At 42.9% G+C, this 18,322-nt stretch overlaps 1 protein-coding gene across 1 annotated transcript in view; it reads right to left on the reverse strand.

The window, feature by feature from the left end:
* Positions 1–17,425, reverse strand: part of SNTG1 (syntrophin gamma 1) — a 516,894-nt gene extending 499,469 nt beyond the window's left edge. Inside the window, exon 1 of the mRNA XM_084622009.1 lies at positions 16,964–17,425. The gene's annotated coding sequence lies outside the window, so the exon portion shown is untranslated. The remainder of the gene's footprint in view (positions 1–16,963) is intronic.
* Between the last annotated feature and the right edge of the window lie 897 nt (positions 17,426–18,322).

An 18,322-nucleotide genomic window follows, 5' to 3' on the forward strand; every position in this document is an offset into this window, starting at 1 on the left:
TTACCTCCACAATTTGTTTAGGAACATTAGAATTGCATAGCAGGAGTCATAGCTCTACCCACTTTTCTGAGCAATGTAGAGAATATGCTGTAAGACTGGTGTGCATATCAGGCCTCATTTATCCCTATGCTGAAGCTTAGCTTGGGGTAGAGTCAGAAAGGTAGATGTGTGGGAGAAGGGGTGGTTTTATACAACCTTTGCATCTCCACTAACCTGGCTGCCCTAACTTATACCTAGCTGCCTACACTCCCTACACAGCCAGTCAGAAGCAGCATCACTGCAGGATTCCCCACAGCAGGGATATTTGGGGGCATGGCTGGAACACTCTGGCTATATGCCAACCAAGGAAGTCCCATGTGTCAGTAAAATCCCCTGGAGTCTGGATCCACCATCTCTGTGGTATCTTTATAGCCGTGGAGCCAGTGTAAGCAACCCCAGTACAAAGATGAACTGGACCCAACTGAAAACTGAAAGGGCACTTATTTCCATGCCCAGTAGATGCCTATGTACACCTGAGAGGGGAAAAAAAGAAAAGACAACAAAACTCTGTGCTACTGGTATATGACCAAATGGAAAAAACAAACAAAAGTTATCTAAGAAAGTTGTTCCATTTATTTTCCTATGTAAACCTATAAATAGTGAATATGGGACCAACAAGAGTTCTAAAATTTTGAGGCTTTAAAAAAAAAGAAAAAAAAAGCTAATAGGGAGCCAGCTGTGAAGTTCACGATTTCCCAAATCACCATTTCTGTAGGTATGGTATATTATTTAGACAACTCGGTTAGAAATATTGTAGCCAACCTGTTTCAGTATATACACCACTGTAAAGTTCTCTCAGGCCTGGTCTACACTATGAGTTTATGTCGGATTTAGCAGCGTTAAATCCTAATTAACCCTGCACCCGTCCACAGAACGAAGCCATTTTTTCGACATAAAGGGGTCTTAAAATCTATTTCTGTACTCCTCCCCAATGAGGGGATTAGCGCTGAAATCAACATCGCCGTTTCAAATTAGGGTTCGTGTGGACGCAATTTGAAGGTATTGGCCTCCGGGAGCTATCCCACAGTGCACCACTGTGACCACTCTGGACAGCACTCTGAACTCAGATGCTCTGGCCAGGTATACAGGAAAAGCCCCGGGAACTTTTGAATCTCATTTCCTGTTTGGCCAGGGGACCACAGGTGACCAAGCAGAGCTCATCAGCACAGGGGACCATGCAGTCCCAGAATCGAAAAAGAGCTTCAGCATGGACCAAACGGGAGGTACTGGATCTGATCGCTGTATGGGGAGAGGAATCTGCGCTATCAGAACTACTTTCCAAAAGACGAAATACCAAAATATTTCAAAAAATCTCAGAGTTCATGAGAGACAGAGGCTACATCAGGGACACAACACAGTGCCACGTGAAACTTAAGGAGCTCAGACAAGCGTACCAGAAACCAAAGAATCAAACATACGTTCCGGGATAGAGCCCCAGACATGCCGCTTCTACGCTGAGCTGCATACAATCTTGGGGGGGGCGCCACCACTAACCCACCCCTGTCCATAGACTCTGATGATGGGGTACTCTCCGCCATGGCTGAGGATTTTGCAGATTGGGAAGATTGGGAAGAGGAGTAGGAGGACGAGCTTGGGGAGAGCACACAGCACACCGTTCTCCTCAACAGCCAGGATCTTTTTATCACCCTGACTGAAATAGCCTCCCAACCCAACCAAGCCAGAGAAGGGACCTCTGGTGAGTGTACCTTTTTAAATATAATACATGTAATAAAAGCAAGCATTTTTAATGATTAAGTAGCCCTGAGGACTTGGGATGCATTCATGGCCAGTACTGCTACTGGAAAAGTCTATTAACGTGTCTGGGGATGGAGCAGAAATCCTCCAGGGACATCTCCATGAAGCTCTCCCGGAGGTACTCTAAAATCCTTTGCAGAAGGTTTCTGGGGAGAGCAGCCTTATTCCGTCCTCCACAGTAGGACACTTTACCACGCCATGCTAGTAGCAAGTAATCTGGTAACATTGCATGACAAAGTCTGGCAGCGTATGGTCCCGGTGTTTGCTGGCATTCAAGCAACATCCATTCTTTATCTCTCTGTGTTATCCTCAGGACAGTGATATCGTTCATGGTAACCTGGTTGAAATAGGGGAATTTGATTAAGGGGACATTAAGAGGTGGCCGTTCCTACTGGGCTGTTTGCCTGTGGCTGAAAAGAAATCCTCCCCGCAGTTAGCCACGTGGTGTGTGTGTGGGGGGGGGGAATTGGCGCTGAGCTGTTTGCATTTGGCTAGCAGGGATCTTCCCTGATACCAGCCACGTGGTGGGGGGAGGAGAAAAGTGATCATTCCAGAGAATTGGATGGGGGGAGGGGGTTAGTTTGGTTTCTGCTGCTGCACGTTAACAAGAAAACTGCAGCACTAAATGGCCAACTCAACGTGCTTTGCTTGGTATGGGAAAGGAGGGGGCTGCTGTTATGAAGGTTGCAGAAGCCGAAAGACTATGGCTTACCATGGCTGCCTGCAAGCTGAATTCTGTTGCCTGGCACTGCGTGTGTGATCTCTAACACCAAAGCCACAGGCACTCAATATAAGATACAAAATACGACCTTGTACCAAAATCACATGTGCTATGTAATGTGAATAGCGTTGTTCACCGTGAAAGAGTAAAGCCATTCTTCTGTAAAATGTATCTTTTTAAATACTTTCACTCCCTTTTTATCTCCAGCAGCTGCAAATGTTTCAAGCCTCCCTCCTCCATCCCAAAGGCTATCTCAGATAAGGCGGCGAAAAAAACGCAGCGCAGTGACATTTTCTCTGAGCTCATGCAGTCGTCCGGCACTGACAGAGCTGTGTGGAGGGACACAATAGCAGAGTAGAAGACAGTGGCCAATGAACGTGAGGAGAGGAGGCGGCAGGAAGATCAGAGGAGGCATGAGGAAACACTGGGGCTACTGAAGGTTAAATGTACATGCTCCGGAGTCTGGTGGAGGTTCACGAACGGCAGCAGGATCACAGACTGCTGCTGCAGCTCCTCCTTAACCGCCCTCCATCCTCCCCAAGTTCCATAGCCTCCCGACCCAGACATCCAAGAAAGCGGGGTGGGAGGCTCAGGGAACCCAACCACTCCACCTCAGTGGACAGCCAAAGCAAATTCAACAAGTTTTAAAGTGGCCTTTTCCTTCCCCGCTAGCCTCCTCCCATACCCCACCCGGCCTACCTTGTGCGTTATCTCCCTATTTTTATAATCAATTAATAAAGAATACACGGTTTTTAAATGATAGTGACTTTATTTCCTTTGCAAGCAAGTTGTGATCAAAGGGGGGAGGGTGGGTGGCTTACAGGGAATTTAGAAGCAACCAAGGGGGCGGGTTTTCATCAAGGAGAAACAAACAGAAGTGTCACACAGTACCCTGGCCAGTCATGAAACTGGTTTTCAAAGCCTCTCTGATGCGCACCACTTCCTGCTATGCTCTTCTAACCGCCCTGGTGTCTGGCTGCACATATTCAGCAGCCAGGCAATTTGCATCAACCTCCCACCCCGCCATAAACGTCTCCCCCTTACTCTCATAGAGATTGTGGAACACACAGCAAGCAGCAATAACAATGGGAATATTGGTTTTGCTGAGGTCTGAGCGAGTCACTAAACTGCGCCAGCAGCCCTTTAAATGTCCAATTGCACACTCTACCACCATTCTGCACTTGCTCAGCCTACAGTTGAACAGCTCCTGACTACTGTCCAGGGTGCCTGTGTACAGCTTCATGAGCCAGGGCATTAAGGGGTAGGCTGTGTCCCCAAGGATAACTATAGGCATTTCAACATCCCCAGCGGTTATTTTCTGGTCTGGGAAGTAAATCCCTTCCTGCAGCCGTGTAAACAGAACAGAGTTCCTGAAGATGCGAGCGTCATGAACCTTTCCCAGCCATGCCACATTGATGTTGGTGAAACATCCCTTGTGATCCACCAGAGCTTGCAGCACCATTGTAAAGTACCCCTTGCGGTTTATGTACTGGCTTCCCTGGTGGTCCGGTCCCAAGATAGGGATATGCGTTCCGTCTATAGTCCCACCACAGTTAGGGAATCCCATTGCAGCAGAGCCATCTAGTATGACCTGCACATTTCCCAGAGTCACTACCTTTGATAGCAGCAGCTCAATGATTGCGTTGGCTACTTGCATCACAGCAACCCCCACAGTAGATTTGCCCATTCCAAATTGATTACCGACCGACCGGTAGCTGTCTGGGGTTGCAAGCTTCCACAGGGCTATTGCCGCTCACTTTTGAACTGTGAGGGCTGCTCTCATCTTGGTATTCTTGCACTTCAGGGCAGGGGAAAGCAAATCACAAAGTTCCATGAAAGTGCCCTTACGCATATGAAAGTTTTGGAGCCACTGGGAATCATCCCAGACTCTGTGCTTGTTTCCCGGGCCCAGAATCGGCGTTCCACGGCATGAGCCTGCCCCATTAACACCATGATCTCCAAATTGCGGGGGAATGCGATTTTAGAGAATAACGTGTTCATGTCCTTATCACTGCGCTGCCGTCGCCTCCTCGCCTGGTTTTTCAGGTGCTAGTTCTGCATACACTGCACAAAAATGCGCGAGGTGTTTACAGTGGTCATAACTGCTGCGGTGAGCTGAACGGGCTCCATGTTTGCTGTGCTATGGCATCTGCTCCTGCTTGGGCAATCCAGGGAAAAGGGCGCAAAACAATTGTTGTCAGTCGCCCCTCCCTCTGTCAGAGCAACGGCAAACATGGCTTACAAGGGGTGGCTTTGCGAGAAACAGAATGGCCCCCTCAAAGATAAAACTCAAAACCTCAAGGATAGAACTCAAAACTGGGTTTAGCAGGCCATTGATTTCATGGAGGGAGGGAGGAGAAAATGAATACAAAAATATCTGGTCTATTTCTTGTTTTGATCCACTTCATCTATCTTTATACATCTTGCTGGCAGCAGACTGTGCAGTAAGACCTCTAGCCATCGTCATCTCCTGGATGCTCGGCAGAAGACGGTGCAGTATGACTGCTGGCCATTGTCTTCTCCTGGCTGCTGACTGAAAGACAATGCACTGCCGGTAGGACTGAATCGCCATGAGACGAAACTTAAAAGGGAAATGACCTGGCTGAGTCACTCCCATGTTTGCCCAGGCGCCCTTGACCTCATTGAAGTTGGTTAAAAGAGCACCCTGGACTACGTCGACGACAGCTACCAGTCATACTGCACTGTCTGCTGCCAAAACACAATAAACTGCTGCTATGTTGCAATTCAGTACCGCATCTGCCAGCACCCAGGAGACATACGGTAACGGTTACCATGCTTGCCATGGTATGGCGTCTGCACAGGTAACTCAGGAAAAAAGGCACAAAATGATTGTCTGCTCTTGCTTTCATGGAAGGAGGGAGGGAAGGGGGGGCTGACGATATGTACCCAGAACCACCTGCGACAAAGTTTTTAGCCCCATCAGGCATTGGGATTTCTACCCAGAATTCAAATGGGCAGCGGAGACTGCGGGAATTGTGGGATAGCTACCCACAGTGCAATGCTCCGGAAGTAGACGGTTGCCTCGGTACTGTGGACACACTCTGCCGACTACATTCACTTAGAGCATTTGTGTGGGGACATACACAATCGACTGTATAAAAATGCTTTCTACAAAACCGACTTCTATAAATTCAACCTAATTTCTTAGTGTAGACAAAGCCTCAGTCCTGTTGCGTACCTGAAGAGATTTCATAAGAAAGGTACAATCTGACCAAATACCCTTTATTGTGATGCTGCATTTGGATGAGCTCATATAACTATAGCTCATTGCATTCATTAAAAAAAGATGCTGGCAGCTATGGTCATTTAATATTTGAGAATGGTTTATAATATCTCAGAAAGCTGAAAGCCAAAATTTATATCCATTTGATATACAGTTTCCTTGAACAAGTTTACTGGAACTGAATTAATATTAAACTAACAGTAGTTCACAAGTCAAAATCCTCCCCGCCCGCCCTCACAACAACATATACTCCATATTCCCCCCAAAAACAGTACTTCCATGCGTTCTTTAACAGCAGGCTCCTGCCCTTCAAATAGTCCTCCATCCACCTCCCCCAGAAATTCAACAGTTCACTCTTCCTTTCCACCATACTCATACACCCTCCCTATGTCACAGCATAAGGAACACAAAAGCAAACTCATTCTACTCTCCCTCTCCTCCCACACAGACCACTTAAATGATTCAACCTATCCCCCATTGGCAGCTCCAGGCTCGGAGTCCTGTGATTGTTACCGAACCATGAAGAATTTATTGTGTAGCTACATGTTTCCAAGTAATCCTAATTAGCTGGGAAGCTGTTATTTGATAGTAGACAGAGTAAATGAAAGAACGGACAGATCTCAAAGCAGCATTCATCCCTTATCACTTTGTGTCATTAGAACACCTTATACATGCTTTCAATTTGATAACTGAAATTCAGGCATTAAGCATAAATATATGTTGGTTTAACAAAGTAATCTATATTTTATAACACTTTCTAACAGCTTGTCACCTGTTAAATGTTCGTTACTAATGCATTTTATAACATGCTTTATAATAAACCATTAAAGGCTGTAGCTGCATCTAGTAATCATGTCCGAAATATAAAGAAAGCTTTTATAAATGGGCTCCTTATTTAAAATGTTATCAGTAGCCTAGAGGGTCTTGGTGGGGATTCATAATTCTTTTTCTCCTTTTGATAATGTGATCTATTACCTATAGGATGCACAGCTGAGCTGGAGCTCTGCAATTGCTAACGTGGCAAAGGAGTGGAGATGTGCAAAGTACGTGCTCGTCACAGGAGCATTTCTGAGGGCATGACATGGGCAGTTGTACCCCATTGCAGGACTCACACAACTGCTACTCTGCAATGGCACCAACGTGCACTCCTCTACTGGCACAGCTGCTGATGGGAGTATGTGCACTATCCAATTGAGAGCCTTGCCATGTTTCCTAGCCATCAGGACTTGCCCCCATTGGGATCACAGTGCATCAGTAGATTTGGGAACATTTGCCAAGCATGCATTCAGTACTGTGTTACAATCCTTTCCTGCTGTTACTCGAAGAGAGACTTCCTATGACATCTTCTCCACTGTGGTGCAAAGTTGCAGGAGCGGGAGGGATTTGGCCTTTTATGTCTAAAGGATATTGTACCACCCATGAAGGAAACCTTACATCCATCAAAAGTCATTCTGGTGTGGATCTAGGGTAATGTACGACCCTTAGAGGAGCAGTTTGTTAAAAAGATAGCATCACTGGTGAAATCAGCCTCAGAAGGGTCTGTTTGGGTATTAATTTTATTAATTTCTGTAGCCTACCAAAATTTCTCTTGTACTCCTTTTTCTGATAGATAAATTAAACAAAATTATTGTTTTGTGGACTTTGTAACTGTAAAGCTAATTTAGGGTCCAATCCTGCAAATACTTACTACTAGGTATAACACTTAGAACCATACGGAAACTCATTAGATTTCATGGCAGTAAGCACTACCCCCAGTAGTAAGTATATGCAGGATTTGTCCCCTTGTCCCCCAGTTCAGGAAAGCATCTCTATTTAGGAAAGCAGTTAAGCATGCACTTAAGTTTCACTGAAGTTAATGGAACTTAAGCATGTGCTTAACTGCTTTCATGAATTGCTTTGTTTCTTACAATTGAATTTTATAGTCAGTAGGCTGAAATATCAAAGCTGGTGAATTTGAATGAAAGTTATATGAATTGTAAAGTACTGCTGCAGAACATTTTAAGCTACTGAATCATAAAATTGGGCCATTTGGTGTGTTCTACACATATATTTGTGTTCACATATACATGCAATACTTTTAAAATATTTTTTAAATCAGTGAATAATTTATTTGCCCAGTTCTAGTATAGTACTATGCCATATTATAGGCCATGACACAGTAAACCTGCATAATGTGACAATTTAGAACACTTTGTGAAGACAGATCTTTCATTAAAAAGTCTCTGTGTTAATCCCATTCTCAACCAGCCACCAATCCCTATAGCTCATTTTAATGGGATTTTCCTTTAGATGAATATTTTTTTGTATTCATCATGAAAATGCTGGGTCCATGAGTAAGGAGGACCACCTGAAGGCCTGATTTATAGGCACTGGATTAGGGCCAGCTGCCATATTTGCCCTTGTGACTAATGGTACTTGTCCATGAGCCACGTACATTTAACTAGAAGCCACCTACTACAAACTACTGAAACCTTTGTATTTTCTTTCAAGTTGAGATTAAGCTGCACAACATGCTTGAAAGCTATTTGTAATTATAAAGTAATTTGTAATTGTAAAGTAATTTGTGTTCTTTATGTATTGGTAAGGAAGGTCCTTTTCCCCACAATTATGATTTTACCACTTAAAGGACAAATTGAGTATTTAAGTGGCCAAAACTCCATTGAAATCAAGGAAGTATGGGCACTTTGGGCCTGATCCAATATTCATTGAAGTCAATGGAAGTCAACAGAAAGACAAGCCAGCATGCATTTTATGAATAGTTCATCCAAGATAGACTGCTGTTCATTTCATGGGCAGACTTGCCCCAAACCATTCACTCTCATTTCATTCCTTCCTATTTTCCAATAGCCTCTCTGCTTCCCACAAGCCTATGGATGTTACTAAATCAATTGCCATTGCTATGGCTACACAATGTGATGGCATACCATAAACAAAAAGTAATTATAAGTGTCGATCAGACTGAGGAGAAATATTATGTGTGGTTTCAAAGGAGATCAATAATGGACTTAGTATTATTTAATATCTAAATTCACACTCTAGGAAGAGTGTTATAAATTAATCATATTAGCAATGATAGACATTGCAGAATCAGATAGGAGAAAGATATCAATGGGATGATTTATTAATGTAAATGCAGACAACAAATGAAGGGAGAGATATAACACTAAGCAGAAATACAAAGGCTATCTTGGAAAAGAGTAATGCAGAAAAGAATTTAGTGATGTTAGTGAGCAGTAAATTAGATATAAAGATCACAACACAATGTCACTGGGAAAAAAATAAATAGCTATAGTAGGAGGTATATGAAAGAGCATGATGTTTAGGAACAGGGAGAAAAATGGGAATACCAAATTTATAGTACTAAGAGCTGAGCTTTCTGCTATTCCAAAAAAAAAAAAAAAAAAAAGACAATAATAACTGAGTTAGGCTCCAAAAAATGTTAGAAGGATTAGAGAGATATTATGAGAATCTAAAGAAATGTAGTATTTAGAGCTTGGAAAAAATACAACAAACAGGGAATATGATCACTGGTTATGTGGAGATGAAAAGCAACATAAGATGGGAAGGGATTATTTAATGTAGCTGTGACAGGGTGCTGAGTAAGGAGTGCTTAATCAGCCCCCGGCCACTCCAGGCCCAATCAAGGGGAATGGAGTGGGGCTGGTTGAACTGCCCTGTGCCTGCTGGCAAGGAGAAACAGCTGCCAGCCTAATTAGCCAGAGGCTCTAAAGGGAAGGAGGATGGAAGCTAGGGGAGGAGAGGGAAAGAGAAAGGCCAGACACAGAGAGGGGCGGGGCAGGGCGGGGCAGGACAGGGCCAGGCCGGGCCAGGCCGGGCCAACTCCGGCCCGGCCCGGCCCTCTAGTCTACTGCTGGCCAGGTCTGTTTCTGGCAAAGTTTGGCTGAGAAAAACCTGTACATGAATAGTACGGTGGTGGGAAACAGCTGTAAATAAAGAGCACTGGTGTTGCATCAACCTGAGGTGGCCCTGACTGATCTGGGAGGGAAGCAGGAACAGAAATCAGAAGGGCCCAGCTTACGCCTCACTACAGTGGCAAAGAGGGAAATTTATTCCATAAAAAGGATTAGTGGCCCAAAATTAATGCAAGAGAAGATTTAATTGAACCATTAGGAGAAAAAACTAACAATTGCACTAATGTGGTAACTTGCCAAGGGAGGTAGCTGAAGCCTCATCACTACAGATGTTTAAGAACACACTAGATAAAAGATTAAAAACATTGGTGTAGAAAGCAATCCTTTATTTGTGGAGAGGTATGAACTCTATATCTCAGTGGTTCCCAAACTTGTTTCATCGCTTGTGCAGGGAAAGCCCCTGCCTGGCCGGGCCGGTTTGTTTACCTGCCGCGTCCGCACGTTTGGCCGATCGCGGCTCTCAGTGGCCGCAGTTCACTGCTCCAGGCAAATGGGGGCTGCTGGAAGCGACGCAGGCCAAGGGACATACTGGCCTCCAGTTCCAGCAGCCCCCATTGTCCTGGAGCAGTGAACTGCGGCCACTTGAGCTGCGATCGGCCGAACCTGCGGACGCAGCAGGTAAACAAATCAGCCCGGCCCGTCAGGGGCTTTCCCTGCACAAGCGACGGAACAAGTTTGGAAACCACTGTTATAACTCAATAAGGTCCTTTCCAACCCTAGTTATTAGATGGACAATGAGAGGTGATAGTTCAAGTAAGCTTTCCCCACTGGGGTCATTTTGTGAATGACACAATATTTAATGAAACCTTGCTTCTGCTGAAAAGGTAAGGGAATATTTATTTTCACAACTACAACCAACACTGTCCTTAGTTTGCCAGCAGGAGCATGAATACGGATTGTCTCCTCTATGGCAACTGAACACGTCACATTCTTAGTACATCAACACTTTGATTCCTAAGAACCATATGATTCAAGTGCGCTTTTAAATCCATTTCTCAATGGTGCAAAGTCTAAAGGTAGATTTGAAAAGAGTATGTCTCTTTATAATGTATGTCTGTGCACACTCTTTCCCTCCCCGCCCACACACACTCACCCCAGTGTTCTCAAAGTCATTCCACACAAGAACAATAAAACAAAGAATCCGTAGTATTTTGACTACAGAGACACTCCAAAATGTATTCAAGATTTACAGGATTTTAAAGGGACACATCCTGCCACTGATTTTTAGAAAGAAATACCTCTAGATTTCAATGGAGATTTCCCTGCACAGCTTGATGTAAGTTTTAATGCTGGACAACAACTGATCTGCATTATAGTCAAACACTGTGAAGATTTATGTTGAAATCTAATAGCCAGTTACCACAATGCTGTTCAGAAGTCTACTCATGTAAATACAGCTCTAACATAAAACTAGGAATGAGCACAGGAAGACAACTGTATCTGATGAAAACTGCATCTACAGCCCCTCTACACTGGAGAATTGATATTTTCCCATCCTCTTTCACCTGAAGAACATTTGATTAACTTAGATCAGCTTTCAAAAGCTGTTCCTGGAGAATGCTATCTTTCTTTTACTACACAAAATCATATGAAGAGCTGGAAGTGAATTATCTTATGGGCATAATTCTAATTGTGTGACTACTTTAGGTTCAAAAAGAAGCCAAAGAAAATCAATGCCCATTTGTGCTCTGAAGCTTAACCATATGATTCATTATTAACAGCTGCTAAAAAGTGCATCAAAATATTGTGCGACTTGCATGACTATTGCTAAGGTATGTAATGCTGTTGCACACAACTTTTTGGTGCTAATTACTTCAGAATATAAAAGAAGAAAATGAACACCAACTGATTATGTATTTTAAGTTGAAGGCCACAATGGCAATGTTTTATTTTAAAATAAAGTTGTAACAATTTTACAAAAAACATATGAACCTTAAACATCCCAGAGGACTCAATATTATTCTAACTGAAAACCCTGGAGGTTTTGCAATTGACTTCAACAGACACAGGACAAGACCCCCAAAAAGAAGGAAAAAATGTGAGTCAAGGGATTACGACTGTCTTGCCTGGACTCTGTCATCTGAACAGAATCACTTTGATTGTGGAAAGGAAAAGGAAGCAAACATTATACAGCCATTTAGGTCCCAGTTATAGATAGCCATGCATTATTAAATAAGTTTAATATAACATCTGAAGGAAAAAATAATTAAGGGAACAGTCTCCCTATTTCTTAAGATAACAATAACTTTTGTCTGATGTGGTCTTTACATACAATTCAACGTAAGTCGATTTAATTTTATCAACAATGTGACAGGAAATGTCCTTACAAATGGGAGGAACTTGGGTCAGCTGCAAAATGAAGACAGTTTGGATTAACTAGATTGTCCATTACCTGAAACAAAACATGTTGATGGTGACTGAGCAAAAACCAATCAACAGGCCTATCCGAGGACCAATATTCTTCCTCCCAGGTCTCCTCAAAGCACTCCCAAAATGATCAGGGACCATTAGCTTCGAAAAGGGCACCATCAAAACAAGCACCTCAACTCAAACCACATAGCTAAAATTTTCAGTTGCCTCACCTCTAATCCTGACCCAAATATTAAATCACGAGTATTACTAGCAGTATAAACTGAGCCAACAATCCATGGTCATTAAGTCAACCACGAAATCCTGAGCTATCAAGGCAGATGTTAAAAATCATCAAGTACTATCAGCCCCACTGCCCATATAGTACCATCCCAGTAAGGAATGTCAATAGTCTTGTAGGGATTTTACAATGCAGTGGGGCAATTGGTATACTAAACACCAGTTACATTTTAGCTCCATCCCAAGACTTTCATAAAATGGACATACTGTATTTGATTCACTTTTGGGGTGGAAGAACTCCGGCATATCATACTAGATGCAAGCAGCAGTGCAGCCATACACATCCCATCCATTTCTCCTTCTGTCCATGGTGTCCTGAATACCTGTTTGGAGTCAGCATTGGCAAAACTAGTCCACCAGTGTCATTCAACCAGGTTTGGGTTATTCTCATCTTTGAGCAAGTCAAGGAAAGTAAACCTATTACTAACTACCATCCAAGCATTAATCAGCATACAGTGAATACTAGATTCTTGCCCAAAACCATCATACACATTAAGGACTAATTACAATGGAATACAACAACAATGGAATTGAGGCTGATCATCTTGACTCTGGGCTATGTCCTACCTTCTCTTCCTCTTACCAATGAGATTGGGGGACCTAAGCCCTTAAAACCAGCCCTGCCCAAAACCCCCACCCCTGGGGTCTCTATAGTCTCAACATGCAACTGTGTTTTTCACTTCTCTTGGTGACTGTTGAAGGGGACACACCTGCTAGAGCTAAGTGACCAATCAAGGGCCTATATAGTTCGCCACAAACTACCCTCTCAAATGCAGACTTCCTAAAGACCAAGAAAGAGGCAGATCTGTTCAGACATTATAGTATAGTTTATGCATAATTAGGTTGAGTTGGTGCTGGGCCTTTAACCTCCCTGTTACTGAGGATGAAAAGCTGGGAAGGACTCAAGGAATAGTGTGGAGGCAGTCCAAACTTGATTTAGCACTATTGCCACTGGATTATTGCCCCTTTAGTAATTATATATAATATGCACTTCACACACAGACACATGCAATGTATTAATAGGCTGTTACCACCAGAACTCTCCACTGTATTTCCTGTACATTTTGGATAGTTCACATGCTTACAACCTATGTTTATTTTTTTTTAAATATTGTAGATAATGATAGCTTTCCCCCTTCCTCTTCTGATATGGGGTAGGGGTTAGCAAAAATAGCTGGCTCTGATGCCAGATTTTGCTGCCAACCCATGTTGAGAAACTCAGGGAACATTTAAACAATGAATGTTGTCACCATGCTGTGACTAGAACTGAGTGTGAGCGGTGCATGTCAATGCTGTAAACTGGGACTCAATCTTCCTACTCTTCTACCCTGTAATCTGAAGTGAAGACCCCTATTTACTAATTTTATCTCATGTGGAATTCCACTATATACTTTACCATTTCTTCCTCTTAAAAATGCATGAAGGCAAGAAACCCAACCATGACTGCTAGGAAGTGGCATTAAAAGAAGAATGGCTTTCCCAGTACTTGAAACATTAGGAGTAGTGCTAAGTTATTAGCCTCTGGAAATTGTACATTCTGAGTGCTGCATGATTGAGGAAGACTGAGATCAAATCTATAAACATGTAGTCTTTTGTTCATCAAAACATGTGCAGAAAAGAGTGACAGAGTTTATGAGTTGGATAACTATATGAACCTTTCTTGCTTGGCAATATGTTCAACTTCACTTATAGTTTATATATATCCATGAAAGTAGTGTCTAATGAGCAAATAGCATTCCCGAACAAGCATAATAAAGTTAGGAAGGACTTGCAATGTTTGTTTGTGCCTCAGGCTTCCTGAATCAAATCACCATCTTCTACATTAAAGAGACTTGTGTTATCCAAGAAGTATTAAAATAAAAATGTTAACTTTAAAGCTGAGCATAATATGCATTACATTTTGGAAACCTGTAATTTAAAAGACATAAAGTAAGCTAGGCTACTGTACCAGTCTAATAAAACTTGTGGAAAAGTGTATGACTTTCATTCAGTACTTTAGCCTTCATAGTTAAACATTATAAATGTTTATTACATATATATGGAAAGATGTTCAAGTGACTATCAAGCAAGTCAAGCAGAAAAGGTAAAGGAGATTTTTGATCAGTTCCTTAATACATTTCTTGTATGTGGTTAATACTCTAGTTACACTCTTAAATAGTTCAACTCCTAATATTAACTTTCCCCTTAGTTTTCAGTTTTATCAGAGAAAATAACTGAATAATTTTCTCTGTCATACTAAGTGAAAATTTGTTTTAAGCCATGCAGTACAATAATTCTTCTGAATAGTATAGCTAAAAAAGTGAAGAGATAAACAGTAACAGTTTATTTAATTCAGTGAAGAGGACATCTCATTAGATTATCTCATAGCAATCAAACAACATACTGCAAAAGCCAAATGACCAATCATTAAATGGTGTTTTTTTCTTCTTCCCCAGGCAAATAGAGATTAAGTGAAGTTAATGAATTCACTTTAAGGCATTAAGTTAAATTGCACGACTTAAAGGAAGAGAAACAAAGCACCGTGTAGCTTGCATCTAAGGTGGCATAGCTGACGTGATTTCTGGAAAATCATTCATTTATATAATCAGCCATTAGCTGTCATTTATGTTCACTGTGGAAGGGACCACAGTAATATATCCTAAACGAATTCCAGCTCAATGCCCACTTCAGTGTTTTACAATTTCTCTGGCACATGCTTAGTGAAAGCCTGCCACTCTGCAACAGAGGAGGGAATTACTACTGTAAACCCACAGGTATACTTCACTAGAAATATATTGGATTCACACACACAGAGTGGAATCTATTTCAATTAAAAGAAAGGCTAGCTAGTTACAGTAGCTAACAATAGTTCTAGTAGTCTTATTGCACACTTCACAGTATCTTGGGCATGTCAGAAGTCGAAACCATATTAGAGCTCTTCTGAAAGTATATTCAAACAGCTGACATTCATCTCAGATTATTTATCCCAGACATACTGTATGTAAATCATCCACCAACATGTGAAAGGTTTATTTCATCCTTTTGCTATAAACTGGTGGGTTTAGACATGCGTTCAGTGTATAACCACCTTTTTATCCTATTATGTTAATGTTCCTCATATGCGAAAAGTGTAGGTAGCTCCATATAAAATGATCTCTCTTCTAAACCCTCAGAGTTGACAAATGCTGACAAATCAAAGTGCATTAACCTGGAAAGGTTTGGGACTTTTTGTATCCATCTCCATTTACTGGAGACTTCTGATCAGAAAATGAGACCAAAAAAACATAAAAATCAACAATTATTCATACCCATTTACTTTTCTATAAAAGCAAATCCCTCCATGTTACTTGCAACTGGTACATAGTATTATTTATGTTGTAATGGTGAAAAAAGAAAGTTCATTCCTCTAAGTAAATACACCATCCCCCCTTCCTCCCCCCTTCCTGCCCCCTACCTATCCCCACTACCACTACTGTAATTCACGTGCTCATTGGAACTGATCATGCTCTAAGCAAAATGTCAGTGTTTGGCTGTAAATCTGTGTAAATGTTTTTTCTCCCTGAAACCTTCATGTTAAAGCAGGATGCTCATCAAGGTCACTGTAAGAGATTACGGTTTTCAGTCTGGCAGAGAAGAGGCTAAGAAAATCAATAAACACAAACACAATTAAACATGCTTTGAAGTCTGCTGTTTGCCAATTTCATGTGGAATCACATCTTTAGCTCCTGAATTTCAGAGATGTATGGGAAGTAGTTATGGTGAGGCAGGTTGGCTAGTTTATGCACTAGCTATGCAGAAAGGTGAACAGGAGATTTGGCGTTTTGCAGTGTGGCAGATTAGTTCTGAGTAAACTATCTTCAACTGAATTTTTAGGAAGAGATTACAGCTTCCTGGGCCTGCTGCCTCCTAAGTGGAGTTTTGCCATGGTCTTCCATGGGAGCAGGACTGGCCACCTCACCTACAACACCTTTTCTGTATGTCCTGTTAAACTGAGACCATACCAGACTCAACTTTTGTTTTGTGACAAATGTCAGTTACCAGAAGAAGATCAATAAATGTACACACATTAAAAAAGACAGGAAAGCAAAACCCACACAGAGAAGGAGCGTCAGAGAAAAACAAAATTACCAAATGACATGGCTAAAAGTTAAAAGGTATGCAAATCAAATTCAATCACTGTCTTGCATGCCTGAGAGACACACAGGGCTGTCCTACAAGAGCTGTTGCTAAAATGCACTCTGTTAAGAGACTCTCAATATTTAGTTACACATGAACACAGAGACAAAAAAAAACATTTAATATGTTAATAAAAATATAAGGCATCATTTCCATTTGCTGTTGTTGCACAAGTGGTCACCACCCTATTTCTTTAAGATTGTTCTTGCAAAGCTAAGGAACATAGATGCTGTAAAAGGGATGTTTACAATGCACTTCAACAGAGTTGGACCAATGCTGGGTTGCAACAGATCCCCTCTCACTATCACAAACCTCTCAAATAAAGAGACCTCGAAATCTAAAACTGCAGATGGCTCCACTGCCCGTCCTCCCTCCAGACAAGGAGTTTCAAACCAACAGCTGCAAACAGATTAAGGTAATACGTTTACTAACAACGGCAATCAGGATTGTAAGCAATGACTGACTTACTTGCCAATATGCTAGCGTTAGGCGATCTGCTCTCCGTTGCAGAAACGTTGCAGAGCTTGTACTCTTCGGATCTCCTCTCAGACCTCTGTCCAAAGTATTTCCAAACCACTCGGGCACATCTCCACGGTTATTTGGCGTAATACAGAAAATCTCTCACCTGGCCCCCGAACTCAGTGCCCATGATTTAAATCAAAGCCTCCGGAAAGTTACACTCTGATTTGTGTTAAAAAAAAATTAAAATCGGGTTGAAGTCGCTGGTGAGATCTCAAACTCCGGAGCGGAACGACGCCACCGTCCCTGTTTGCGGTTGCATGGAGGGGGGTTACTTGCAGTCCACCCAAAACAATAAATAAATAAATCAGAGGGGAGGAGGGGGAGCGAGAGATTAGGGAGCGCCGCCCTTTTAGCAGCAGGGAGAGGCAAGCCGGTGTATAAGCACCTGCAGCAACAGCAGCGCTGTGTCCCAGTGCCGGCTGGGTCCAGAGGCGCTGTCCATCCCTGCTGGTGTTGAGCAGAGACACCGAGAGACCCTGCCAGCCCCCAGAGCTGCCCACCTCCCTTCCAACCCACCAGCTTGCTTCTTGCTTGTCTCGCCTCAGTGGCTTCCCCCTTTCGTCGGCTCCCGCTAGGATTCGCCGCGCGGGGTTTCGCTGGGTTTTATCTGTAGCGCATTCTCCGCTGGTGGAGCTCGGGAGAAAATCCAGCGATGCTCAGGTCCCTGGCCAGGTCCTCCTTCGCTAATCAGACCCTATCAGAGAGCGAGAGCGAGATGGCGATTAGGCGGACTCAATGAGTGAAGCAGGAAACTTACACCGCGCCTTTGCAAAGTCCAGCGCGTGATTTAGGAGACAGGAAGCAGGGCTCTGTCCGGAACCTGTGGGGGTATCACCTGGGAGCAGCACCCTGAATGGTGGAATACAGCTTGAGGACAGGGATTGCGGTCCTCCATTCAGACCCGGCTGGGAGAGGCGGCTTCTCAGTTCCCTTACAGCCCCCAAAAGGAAATCACACGTGATTAGGAGAAGTTGATGCTGCTAGGGAGAGCTCTTTAAAAGGGAAAAAAGGCAAAGCTGGGTCCCTAGAGGGAGAAAGTGGATCCTGCAAAATCCTGTCAGTTTGGGGCCCCAGAAGCCCACGTTACACTGCCTAAAGGGAGTCCAAATCCAGGCATTCCTATTATTTCAAAACAACCCTGGTCCCCACCTATCCCAGTGCAACAGCGCCACAAGAATTTGCAACCTCCACCTGGATGCTAAGAGAACCAGCCAATCTGGGGGCTCTACCCCCCTAAAATACTATTGTATAAGTACAAAGTTTGCCACCGGGATAGAGAATAAATGTGGCTTCTCTATTGTACGA

The sequence above is a fragment of the Lepidochelys olivacea genome (assembly GCF_965140295.1).
Source record: "Lepidochelys olivacea isolate rLepOli2 genome assembly, chromosome: 2".
Lineage (NCBI taxonomy): Eukaryota > Metazoa > Chordata > Testudines > Cheloniidae > Lepidochelys > Lepidochelys olivacea.